General features: G+C 46.3%; 1 protein-coding gene across 4 annotated transcripts in view; it reads left to right on the plus strand.

Moving 5' to 3' along the window:
• The window catches only part of Oatp26F (Organic anion transporting polypeptide 26F), a 669,510-nt gene that overhangs the window by 81,852 nt on the left and 574,639 nt on the right, over nt 1–13,019 (plus strand). For 2 of the 4 annotated variants that reach the window (XM_070099851.1, XM_070099850.1), the window contains exon 2: nt 2,888–2,962. The exons of the other annotated variants lie outside the window; for them this stretch is intronic. The gene's annotated coding sequence lies outside the window, so the exon portion shown is untranslated. The remainder of the gene's footprint in view (nt 1–2,887; nt 2,963–13,019) is intronic. 4 annotated transcript variants of the gene reach the window in all.

The following is a 13,019-nucleotide window of genomic DNA, read 5'->3' on the forward strand; positions in this document are numbered from 1 at the left end:
TATTTTCTAGCGAATTCATATCCATTCTGCAATATGGAGACGAGAATTGAGCTGCGTAATCTAGATGAGGCCTTACTAATGATGTATAAAGTTGTAAAATAACCGCTGGACTTTTGTTGCTTACCCTTCTAGATATAAATCCCAGTAATCTGTTTGTTACGTTCGCTTAGGAGCTGCTGTCTTGGTTTAAGGTTGCTGCTTACCATAACCCTCAAGTCCTTTTCGCAATCTGTATGGCTAAGTTCTACATTATTTAACTTGTAAGTGCTAGGGTTATGGACACTCCCGAGCTTCAGAACCTTGCATTTATCTACATGGAACTGCATCTGCCACTTTTCTGACCAGGAATTGAGTTTGTCCTACTCCTCTTGAAGTTCCATGACATCTAAGTTTGAATCAATTATCCTACCTATCTTTGTGTCATCGGCGAATTTGCTCATATCACTAGTAATTCCCTCATCAAGGTCATTGATATACATTATATATATATATTATATATTATATATTGATATATATTATATAAGAACAAGACTCATCTCAGACTGCAGCTCAGTGTTCAACCCTAAAATTGATAAGCTGCCAAATATATTCAGAATCTCAGTCTGGACTAAACACTAGTAAAATGGACAACCTTGACGTGTTAAAATACCCGCAGAGGAACAAATTAAGCAACGGTGAGAACTACCAAGTATAATTATCAAAGGTATTTTTACCACACCAGTCGTCCCCTCCACCACCAAGGTAAATAGCAGCATCAACAGTAACACATTCACCATCATTCAATTACTTTCTTTCCAGAAGTGCAGTATTATTATAGTCACACACTACTGACGCTTAAACTATGAAAGAACATAAACACTGCGTGCTCAGTAACAGAAATAATTAACAGATCATTATGAAGCAATAACCTTAAGACATATTCAGACCAGTAGTGTGATCTCAACTATCATACTATTAGTTTAACTTCAGTATTGGGTAAACAAATAATACAGAACTGTTCCAAAGAAATCACAGAACGTGTGGGTCTTGAACTCACGACTGGCGAGTTTCAGGTCTCTCCTGCCAGGGTTTTGAGCCTCACCAGTTCTGTAATTTAAACAACACAGGATCACAAAATTTATGGAAAATAAATAACGAAATCAACGTTGTTTTCACAACGTAAGATCTCACCTAGCATACTTTAATGAATTTCTTCTCCATAACTGAATCGAAGAGCGTCACAACAAAGGGAGTACAGAGTAAGGAATCGTTCAAGACACTGCACCGTGTACGTCAGACCCATACTGGAGTATGCAGCACCAGTTTGGAACCCACACCTGGTCAAGCACGTTAAGAACTTAGAGAAAGTGCAAAGGTTTGCGGCAAGGTTAGTTCCAGAGCGCAGCGCTGTATAGCCCTTGTGGCTTAGCGCTTCTTTTTGATTATAATAATAATAATAATAATAATAGTTCCAGAGCTAAGGGGAATGTCCTACGAAGAAAAGTTTAGAGAAATCGGCCTGACGACACTGGAGTACAGGAGAGTTAGAAAAGACATGATAACGACATATTGCGTGGAATAGACAAGGTGGACAGAGACAGGATGTTCCAGAGAGGGGGGACAGAAACAAGGGGTCAAACTTGGAAGTTGAAGACTCAGATGAGTCAAAGGGATGTTAGGAAGTATTTCTTCAGTCATAGAGTAGTCAGGAAGTGGAATAGCCTAGCAAGTGAGGTAGCTTTAAGATGAGGTATGATAAAGCTCATAGAGCAGGGATAGAGAGGACCTAGTAGCGATCAGTGAAGAGGCGGGGCCAGGAGCTGAGTCTCGACCCCTGCAACGACAGTTAGGTAAGTACATCTAGATTTCCAAAAAAGTAAAAAAGACACACGATATAGAAGACAAACTGATGGACAGGATTTACCAGTCTGTCTGTTGTGGTTTATAGGGCCACTGATACCTTAGGTCGTATCGAGCTTTGTTTACCACAGCTTCACCAACAGTGGTACTGGACGGAAGAGTTGCTGGAGCTAATGGTCCCGTGAGATAAGAGAATGTAATATTATGTTACTTGAAAATATGGTATGTGACGCTTAACCACGGGTATATAACACTGGTAAGCCAGTGGTATGGTATATGGCACTGGCAAGCCTGTAACGGCTTAACCAAAGGTATGTAACACTGGTAAGCCAGTGATTATTTAACCACTGCAATACTGCATTGGTAACCCTTTCAAGGGGGGTCTTTTGGAGTATCGAAGTGGCTCTAGATCCGAGGAATTATATTTATTGCCTCCTTCCTCGGATCGAATCTAAACATCCTCCCTCCCCTCCCCTCCCCTCCCCTCCCCTCCCCTCCCCTCCCCTCCCCTCCCCGCCCTTCCCCTCCCCTCCCCTCCCCTTCGCTCTCCATTTGGCCTCCTTATTTGGGGATATTTCCTCCCTCGTACATCTCAGCTTCTATGTAGAGGGTAAAAAGATAGTTATCCGTCATACTCCGTTGTATCTCGGTGGTGGTAGTGTTTGCTGTGGGACTTGAATTATCTGGGGATGTGATGGGTCGCCCTCCGGGTCCCGGTGGGCGGCCTCACGTGTCCTTGCATGGGAAGTGACAGTTAAAGTGGTATGACTCTCAGTGTTTCCTATCTCCCGCCACTCTCTCTTTTCTGGGCTAAGCATGACTCAGTCAATTCTATAGGTGCCATTCTGGTGTACTGGGATTCTTGGTCTACCAGGAGTTGTTACCATGCAGCAGTAGCTACGTTGTAACCGAGGCATTCTTGGATCCAGAGGAGGGTTTAAGGTTTCTTTGTTGTTTCTCCTCAGAGCTGCCCTTATCTCCCCCCTTGGTTTAATAAATAAAAATAAAAAAAATAACGAATGATCATATTCATGCTCTCTCCTTCCAGGCCTCGTACCACTGCAGCACCTTACCTGACCCCGGGACTCCTACGGATGATCTTCCAACTCTGTTCCACATTTCGGTAACATCTTTCTGTCTGACTCCGGTACCGGTGTTTTGGCTGACTCTTTTGATACCTCTGACCTTTGCTCTGGTTTAATCGTGCTCCCACCTTCTACGGCACAGTGTAGAAGCCATTGTCCAAATGACTATCCTGACACTATTACTGGCCCTCTTCCTCTGCAAGCTATATTTTAAACAGAATCTTGGATAAAATTCTTTTTCTCTTCAACCAACAACTTCTGATTACCTTATAACCATGTCATTAGCAAAGCACTCATGAGGCACGTTAGTCAAAACGTAACCTTCAATGCCCTGAAACGTGACAGTTGTGGAAAACCTCTGTATCTTGCCCCTGGCCTCCTGTGTCTGTGACAGTTGTGGAAAACCTGTGTCCTGCCCCTGGCCTCCTGTGTCTGTGACAGTTGTGGAAAACCTCTGTATCTTGCCCCTGGCCTCCTGTGTCTGTGACAGTTGTGAAAAACCTCTGTGTCCTGCCCCTGGCCTCCTGTGTCTGTGACAGTTGTGGAAAACCTCTGTATCTTGCCCCTGGCCTCCTGTGTCTGTGACAGTTGTGGAAAACCTCTGTATCTTGCCCCTGGCCTCCTGTGTCTGTGACAGTTGTGGAAAACCTCTGTATCTTGCCCCTGGCCTCCTGTGTCTGTGACAGTTGTGGAAAACCTCTGTGTCCTGCCCCTGGCCTCCTGTGTCTGTGACAGTTGTGGAAAACCTCTGTATCTTGCCCCTGGCCTCCTGTGTCTGTGACAGTTGTGGAAAACCTCTGTATCTTGCCCCTGGCCTCCTGTGTCTGTGACAGTTGTGGAAAACCTCTGTATCTTGCCCCTGGCCTCCTGTGTCTGTGACAGTTGTGGAAAACCTCTGTATCTTGCCCCTGGCCTCCTGTGTCTGTGACAGTTGTGGAAAACCTCTGTGTCCTTCCCCTGGCCTCCTGTGTCTGTGACAGTTGTGGAAAACCTGTGTCCTTCCCCTGGCCTCCTGTGTCTGTGACAGTTGTGGAAAACCTCTGTGTCTTGCCCCTGGCCTCCTGTGTCTGTGACAGTTGTGGAAAACCTGTGTCCTTCCCCTGGCCTCCTGTGTCTGTGACAGTTGTGAAAAACCTCTGTGTCCTGCCCCTGGCCTCCTGTGTCTGTGACAGTTGTGGAAAACCTGTGTCCTTCCCCTGGCCTCCTGTGTCTGTGACAGTTGTGGAAAACCTCTGTGTCTTGCCCCTGGCCTCCTGTGTCTGTGACAGTTGTGGAAAACCTGTGTCCTTCCCCTGGCCTCCTGTGTCTGTGACAGTTGTGGAAAACCTCTGTATCTTGCCCCTGGCCTCCTGTGTCTGTGACAGTTGTGGAAAACCTGTGTCCTTCCCCTGGCCTCCTGTGTCTGTGACAGTTGTGGAAAACCTCTGTATCTTGCCCCTGGCCTCCTGTGTCTGTGACAGTTGTGGAAAACCTCTGTGTCTTGCCCCTGGCCTCCTGTGTCTGTGACAGTTGTGGAAAACCTCTGTATCTTGCCCCTGGCCTCCTGTGTCTGTGACAGTTGTGGAAAACCTGTGTCCTTCCCCTGGCCTCCTGTGTCTGTGACAGTTGTGGAAAACCTCTGTATCTTGCCCCTGGCCTCCTGTGTCTGTGACAGTTGTGGAAAACCTGTGTCCTGCCCCTGGCCTCCTGTGTCTGTGACAGTTGTGGAAAACCTCTGTATCTTGCCCCTGGCCTCCTGTGTCTGTGACAGTTGTGGAAATGCAGCTATCCTACACACTGCCACTTCCGCTATCCCCATCCCACCCAGATTCCTTCATTAGGTTGGTTGATTAATTATAAGAATGTAAACTGATTCATCTCAGGACACCGCGTACACTGTCGCCTCCAATTCTGGCAGCTGCCAATGTGTCTCCACTTTACTTCATGGTTTAGAAAGACACGTAAGCAAACACTATAACATATTTATTAGAAAACGTTTCGGTCCTGGGACCTTGATCACTTGTCGGTATTTATTACCAAGGTTTATACCAACTTTACTTCATGAACCTCATCTGGTTCTTGCATCATGCTATCTGCTTCTCCATTGTCTTCAAAAACTATTGAGGTCATAATGGCTTATAGTATTGAGAAAGCGAAGCCTGCAATTGATGTCGACTCGCTTCTTCCTCTTTACCCCCTTCCCACCACCACCCTCCATGTTATTTTCACATGCTCACCCTCCTTAACCCCCTACATCTGTTCCTGCTATACATCTTCCTTCTATAGTTACCCACAAATCACTTCTTTCTAATTGACCGCTTTTGCCACACATTTACTTTATTAGTCACACTTTAGCCCACTTTAGTGCGGATCTTTTGTGCATTGATATTCCTTTTTCTCGGTTTTGTTTGTACTCCACTACATCTATTTAGGCAAGTGCTACATGGTCTTCGCTTTGTATCGTTTCCCTTTCTCCTATTATCTATCTCTGGCATTCAGTTTCTGATTTATTCCCTATCTATAACATTTCTTTTACTAGGTAATTTTAATGTCCATTTTCCCTTGTGAGAGCCTCACTGTGACTCTCCTGGAGGTGAGGGCCTCACTGTGACTCTCCTGGAGGCTAGTTTGAGGCTTTTTCTCACTTTTCTTCCAGTCTTAAAGATTGGTGCCCCTATTCATTTAGATCCTCGCTCTTGTTCTCTTTCCAGTATAGATCTCTCTCTGCTCGTCTTCTATAGCATTAGACTTTGGTCTGTTGTCCCTCTTCTCATTACTTCTCTCATCTTGCACATGATTCCCTTGTAGCTAGTTGGATGTTTTATGCACGTCGTACCTCTTTACCCGAATTTCTTCCTGCTTTATCATTTAACGAGTTGCAACTTTATTCTTGCTGTAGCATCGATATAAATGCAATGGAAAACGTGCAGAGGAGGATGACAAAGTTGATCTCATGTATCAGCAATCTTCCCTATGAGGATAGACTGAGGACCCTGAATCTGCACTCTCCAGAAAGGCGTAGGATTAGGGGACATATGATTAAGGTGTATAAATGGAAAACAGGAATATATAAAGGGGATGTAAATAGCGTGCTAAAAATATGTAGCCAAGACAGGACTCGCAGCAATGGTATTAAGTTGGAAAAATTCAGATTCAGGAAGGACATAGGAAAGCACTGGTTTGGTAATAGAGTTGTGGATGAGTGGAACAAACTCCCGAGTACCGTCATAGAAGCTAAGACGTTGTGTAGTTTTAAGAATAGGTTGGATAAATACATGAGTGGGTGTGGATGGGTGTGAGTTGGACCTGACTAACATGTGCTAATAGGTTTTATGTCGTGCCCCTTTAAGTGGATGTGACCTGACCTGACCTGACCTGACTAGGTGGGTCATTGGTTTAAGCCGGGAGGTGACTTGGACCTGCCTCGCCTGGGCCAGTAGGCCTGTTGCAGTGTTCCTTTTTATGTTCTTATTACAGTCCCCAAACCTCGGGTAAACAATTTCGCAAATGTGTACTCTGATGGTCTCCTGATTGTGCTCTTGTTACGCGCTGGAAACGCGTTTCATGAAGTCAATACCATTACAGCAGAACTACAGTACAGGTCGTTTCCCAGGTTTTATTTATTTTTTTTATAACGGGCGAGAGCCCTTGTCCATTATGTTACTAAGGTGGAGAAACTTACTTGTTGGCGAATTTGTGTCCACTGTTACTACCACTACTTCTATGTGCTAAGTCTTGAACAAGGTACAGTATATGACTGGCAAGTATTCTCTATTCTTACAGTTGGTGTCGATAGCGTTGCAGATTCTGTTGAGGTTGTCACAGCGCTTGGGCATAGCTTTATACATGTATCACAGGGGCTACACCTCTTCCTCTTCCTTCATCCAAACTTGAGAGGGAGTTGACTCGTCTAGTTTTACTTCTCACACTGGCAAACCTTATAACGCACCCTTCATGCTGTGCGAACTCACGTCAACACTATCCACATGCCAACAGACAGAAGCTGGGCCTGATGACATTCAGGTCCGTGTAATTCAACACTCTCACCCTACAGCACTCCTCGTCTTGTATCTTTTCAATTACACTTGGTTCTAAGGAGTTCTCTCCCTTCATTGAAAAAAACCACCGTAGTACTATTTAAATCCGGTCATGACATCTCTCATTACCGACTCATCGCTCTTACTAGTGCATTTTGTAAGTTGCTGGATGATTGCTTAGCAGACGTTTAGCAAGGTAAAGGAATCCAGAAATTCTCTCTCTCCTCATCAGTTTGGCTTTCATAAGAAACATTTTATCATGGAGACCTTAATCCACTTGGATAAGTACATTCGCAATGCCTTCGCTAGTCTTCTTTGATCTCGAAGAAGCTTATGACACTACCTGGTGTTACAACAACTTGACTCAAACTCATTCTATGGATCTACGAGGCAGTTTGCCACTTTTCCTTCGAGACTTCATATCAAAGAGTCTCTTTCATGTTTGGCGTAGATAATAGCTTTTTTCCCTTACTTTGTTCAGGTTAAAAGTGTACCTCAAAGCTGTTTTGAACTCGACTCTCTTCCTGCTTCACTGCCATTAATAATTTTTCTTCTGTTCCTCTTACCAGTGAATGGTCGTCTCTCTCTCTCTTTTGCAGGCGATGACTGTCACCTTATAGCAACTTCTCTCCAGTATGTTATTCATCATGTTTCCAATAGGGCCACCTCTCATGGGTTTAAATTTTGTTGCTAAAACACAACAGATAACTTTCACAAGTTATCCGGCCTGTGTTCTATACCTGTATAGTTTCTGTATCCTTGAACAGGATATAACCAAATTTCTCGGTCTTCTATTTGAGCGTCGAATGTCCTGGAAGTCTCTCATAACCTTGAAAGTTGCTTGTCATAGCAGCCTGAATCACCATCAAATTCTAACCCGTCTTTTATGGAAGCTGATAAACAAACTCTTCTGCAGTTTCATTCAGCCCTAATTTGATCTGAACTTGACTTTGGTGACCAACTGTATTCTTCAGCTTCCCGCGATGCTCTCTAAGCTTGGTCTATTCATCATCATAAACGATAAATCTTTACAAGATCGGCGATATATTCATTATCTCCGTTATTTTATCTGCTTCCACTACCTTTATGATACTTCTATATACAGATCTTTATCAGGTATCAGTTTGGCTGATTTATTTAGTAGCCAACCCCATCTTTATGCCCCTTTCCTTATCACTATTGACCGCCCTTGATCTACTTCCTCTTTAAATTCACTCTTTCTCGTACTATTTCCTCCGTCACTGGGAAGTTCGATGACTCCTGACTGCTTCTCTCCACTTCCACGTGCTCAACCCCACTTATTCATAACACTTTACGTTCACTCTTTATTCAACACTCCCATTCTCATCCTCATCTTTGTCAGTGTACACTGATGGTTCTTAATTTTCTGATGGTGTCGAGTATGCAGCAGTGTATCATGATGGTGTCGAGTATGTAGCAGTGTATCATGATGGTGTCGAGTATGTAGCAGTGTATCATGATGGTGTCGAGTATGTAGCAGTGTATCATGATGGTGTCGAGTATGTAGCAGTGTATCATGATGGTGTCGAGTATGTAGCAGTGTATCATGATGGTGTCGAGTATGTAGCAGTGTATCATGATGGTGTCGAGTATGTAGCAGTGTATCATGATGGTGTCGAGTATGTAGCAGTGTATCATGATGGTGTCGAGTATGTAGCAGTGTATCATGATGGTGTCGAGTATGTAGCAGTGTATCATGATAGTGTCGAGTATGTAGCAGTGTATCATGATGGTGTCGAGTATGTAGCAGTGTATCATGATAGTGTCGAGTATGCAGCAGTGTATCATGATGGTGTCGAGTATGTAGCAGTGTATCATGATGGTGTCGAGTATGCAGCAGTGTATCATGATGGTGTCGAGTATGTAGCAGTGTATCATGATAGTGTCGAGTATGTAGCAGTGTATCATGATGGTGTCGAGTATGTAGCAGTGTATCATGATGGTGTCGAGTATGTAGCAGTGTATCATGATAGTGTCGAGTATGTAGCAGTGTATCATGATGGTGTCGAGTATGTAGCAGTGTATCATGATAGTGTCGAGTATGCAGCAGTGTATCATGATGGTGTCGAGTATGTAGCAGTGTATCATGATAGTGTCGAGTATGCAGCAGTGTATCATGATGGAATAATCCAAGGTCGTTTTACCAGAATTAGTCAGTGTTTTCACAAGACATTAGCATGCAATTCTCACTTCTCTCATATACATTGCGTCAATGTACGTTCCTGGTCATCTGTAAGTTCGTGCTAACAGAGTGCATTACAGGCTGTCCTGAAACTGAACTACCTTTATTCATCTTTGTTAATGTCCAGCTGTGGTTATGTCGCATATCTACCAGAGCGTTCCTTCCTGGTCACTAACACTACACTCACCACTACATTACACTCACACACCACTACACTTACCACTACTCTACGTTCACACACCACTTCACTACACTCACAACTACATTACACTCACATATCACTACACTACTCATTCATACACCACTACACACACACACACACACACACACACACACACACACACACACACACACACACACACACACACACACACACACACACACACACACACACACACACCGAAGTGTCCCTGTTTGCAGATGATGTAAAGTTGACGAGAAGAATTCATTCGGACGAAGACCAGGCAGAACTACAAAGGGATCTGGACAGGCTGCAGACCTGGTCCAGCAGTTGGCTCCTGGAATTCAACCCCACCAAGTGCAAAGTCATGAAGATTGGGGAAGGGCAAAGAAGATCGCAGACGGAGTCTACAGTCTAGGGGGCCAGAGGCTACAAACCTCACTCAAGGAAAAAGATCTTGGGGTGAGTATAACACCAGGCACATCCCTTGATGCACGCATCAACCAAATAACTGCTGCAGCATATGGGTGCCTAGCAAACCTCAGAACAGCATTCCGACATCTTAATAAGGAATCGTTCAGGACCCCGTACACTGTGTACGTTAGGCCCATATTGGAGTATGCGGCACCAGTTTGGAACCCACACCTAGCCAAGCACGTACAGAAACTAGAGAAAGTGCAAAGGTTTGCAACAAGACTAGTTCCAGAGCTAAGAGGTATGTCCTACGAGGAGAGGTTAAGGGAAATCAACCTGACGACACTGGAGGACAGGAGAGATAGGATGGGGGATGATAATGACATATAAAATACTGAGAGGAATTGACAAGGTGGACAGAGGCAGAATGTTCCAGAGGTGGGACATAGCAACAAGGGGACACAGTTGGAAGCTGAAGACCCAATGAGTCAAAGGGATGTTAGGAAGTATTTCTTCAGTCATAGAGTTGTCAGGCAGTGGAATAGCCTAGAAAGTGACGTAGTGGAGGCGGGAACCATACATAGTTTTAAGACGAAGTTTGATAAAGCTCATGGAGCAGGGAGAGAGAGGACCTAGTAGCAATCAGTGAAGAGGCGGGGCCAGGAGCTATGAATCGACCTCTGCAATCACAAATAGGTGAGTACAAATAGGTGAGTATACACACAACTACACTACACTCACACACCACTACAGTACACACACACACACACACACACACACACACACACACACACACACACACACACACACACACACTACACTACACTACACTCACACCACTCACACCACTACACTACACTCAATACGACACTACATTCACGGTACTGGACGCCAGCCCCAGCTTGAAGGATATGACAGTGTTGGACGCCAGCCCCAGCTTGAAGGATATGACTGTGTTTGACGCCAGCCCCAGCTTGAAGGATATGACTGTGTTGGACGCCAGCCCCAGCTTGAAGGATATGACAGTGCTGGACGCCAGCCCCAGCTTGAAGGATATGATAGTGTTGGTCGTCAGCCCCAGCTTGAAGGATATGACAGTGTTGGACGCCAGCCCCAGCATGAAGGATATGACAGTGTTGGACGCCAGCCCCAGCTTGAAGGATATGACTGTGTTTGACGCCAGCCCCAGCTTGAAGGATATGACTGTGTTGGACGCCAGCCCCAGCTTGAAGGATATGACAGTGCTGGACGCCAGCCCCAGCTTGAAGGATATGACAGTGTTGGACGCCAACCCCAGCTTGAAGGATATGACTGGTGGACGCTAGCCCCAGCTTGAAGGATATGACAGTGTTGGACGCCAGCCCCAGCTTGAAGGATATGACAGTGCTGGACGCCAGCCTCAGCTTGAAGGATATGACGGTGCTAGACGCCAGCCCCAGCTTGAAGGATATGACAGTGTTGGACGCCAGCCCCAGCATGAAGGATATGACAGTGTTGGACGCCAGCCCAAGCTTGAAGGATATGATAGTGTTGGTCGTCAGCCCCAGCTTGAAGGATATGACAGTGTTGGACGCCAGCCCCAGCATGAAGGATATGACAGTGTTGGACGCCAGCCCCAGCATGAAGGATATGACAGTGTTGGACGCCAGCCCCATCATGAAGGATATGACAGTGTTGGACGCCAGCCCCAGCATGAAGAATATGACAGTTTTGGACGCCAGCCCCAGCATGAAGGATATGACAGTGTTGGACGCCAGCTCCAGCATGAAGAATATAACAGTGTTGGACGCCAGCCCCAGCTTGAAGGATATGACAGTGTTGGACGCCAGCCCCAGCTTGAAGGATATGACAGTGCTGGACGCCAGCCTCAGCTTGAAGGATATGACGGTGCTAGACGCCAGCCCCAGCTTGAAGGATATGACAGTGTTGGACGCCAGCCGCAGCTTGAAGGATATGACAGTGCTGGACGCCAGCCCCAGCTTGAAGGATATGACAGTGTTGGACGCCAACCCCAGCTTGAAGGATATGACTGGTGGACGCTAGCCCCAGCTTGAAGGATATGACAGTGTTGGACGCCAGCCCCAGCTTGAAGGATATGACAGTGCTGGACGCCAGCCTCAGCTTGAAGGATATGACGGTGCTAGACGCCAGCCCCAGCTTGAAGGATATGACAGTGTTGGACGCCAGCCCCAGCATGAAGGATATGACAGTGTTGGACGCCAGCCCAAGCTTGAAGGATATGATAGTGTTGGTCGTCAGCCCCAGCTTGAAGGATATGACAGTTTTGGACGCCAGCCCCAGCATGAAGGATATGACAGTGTTGGACGCCAGCCCCAGCATGAAGGATATGACAGTGTTGGACGCCAGCCCCAGCATGAAGAATATGACAGTTTTGGACGCCAGCCCCAGCATGAAGGATATGACAGTGTTGGACGCCAGCCCCAGCATGAAGAATATAACAGTGTTGGACGCCAGCCCCAGCTTGAAGGATATGACAGTGTTGGACGCCAGCCCCAGCTTGAAGGATATGACAGTGCTGGACGCCAGCCTCAGCTTGAAGGATATGACGGTGCTAGACGCCAGCCCCAGCTTGAAGGATATGACAGTGTTGGACGCCAGCCCCAGCATGAAGGATATGACAGTGTTGGACGCCAGCCCCAGCTTGAAGGATATGATAGTGTTGGTCGTCAGCCCCAGCTTGAAGGATATGACAGTGTTGGACGCCAGCCCCAGCATGAAGGATATGACATTGTTGGACGCCAGCCCCAGCATGAAGGATATGACAGTGTTGGACGCCAGCCCCATCATGAAGGATATGACAGTGTTGGACGCCAGCCCCAGCATGAAGAATATGACAGTTTTGGACGCCAGCCCCAGCATGAAGGATATGACAGTGTTGGACGCCAGCCCCAGCATGAAGAATATAACAGTGTTGGACGCCAGCCCCAGCTTGAAGGATATGACAGTGTTGGACGCCAGCCCCAGCTTGAAGGATATGACAGTGCTGGACGCCAGCCTCAGCTTGAAGGATATGACGGTGCTAGACGCCAGCCCCAGCTTGAAGGATATGACAGTGTTGGACGCCAGCCCCAGCATGAAGGATATGACAGTGTTGGACGCCAGCCCCAGCTTGAAGGATATGATAGTGTTGGTCGTCTGCCCCAGCTTGAAGGATATGACAGTGTTGGACGCCAGCCCCAGCTTGAAGGATATGACAGTGTTGGACGCCAGCCCCAGCTTGAAGGATATGACGGTGCTGGACGCCAGCCCCTGCTTGAAGG

Source organism: Cherax quadricarinatus, chromosome 69, assembly GCF_038502225.1.
Source record: "Cherax quadricarinatus isolate ZL_2023a chromosome 69, ASM3850222v1, whole genome shotgun sequence".
In the NCBI taxonomy this organism is placed as follows: Eukaryota; Metazoa; Arthropoda; class Malacostraca; order Decapoda; family Parastacidae; genus Cherax; species Cherax quadricarinatus.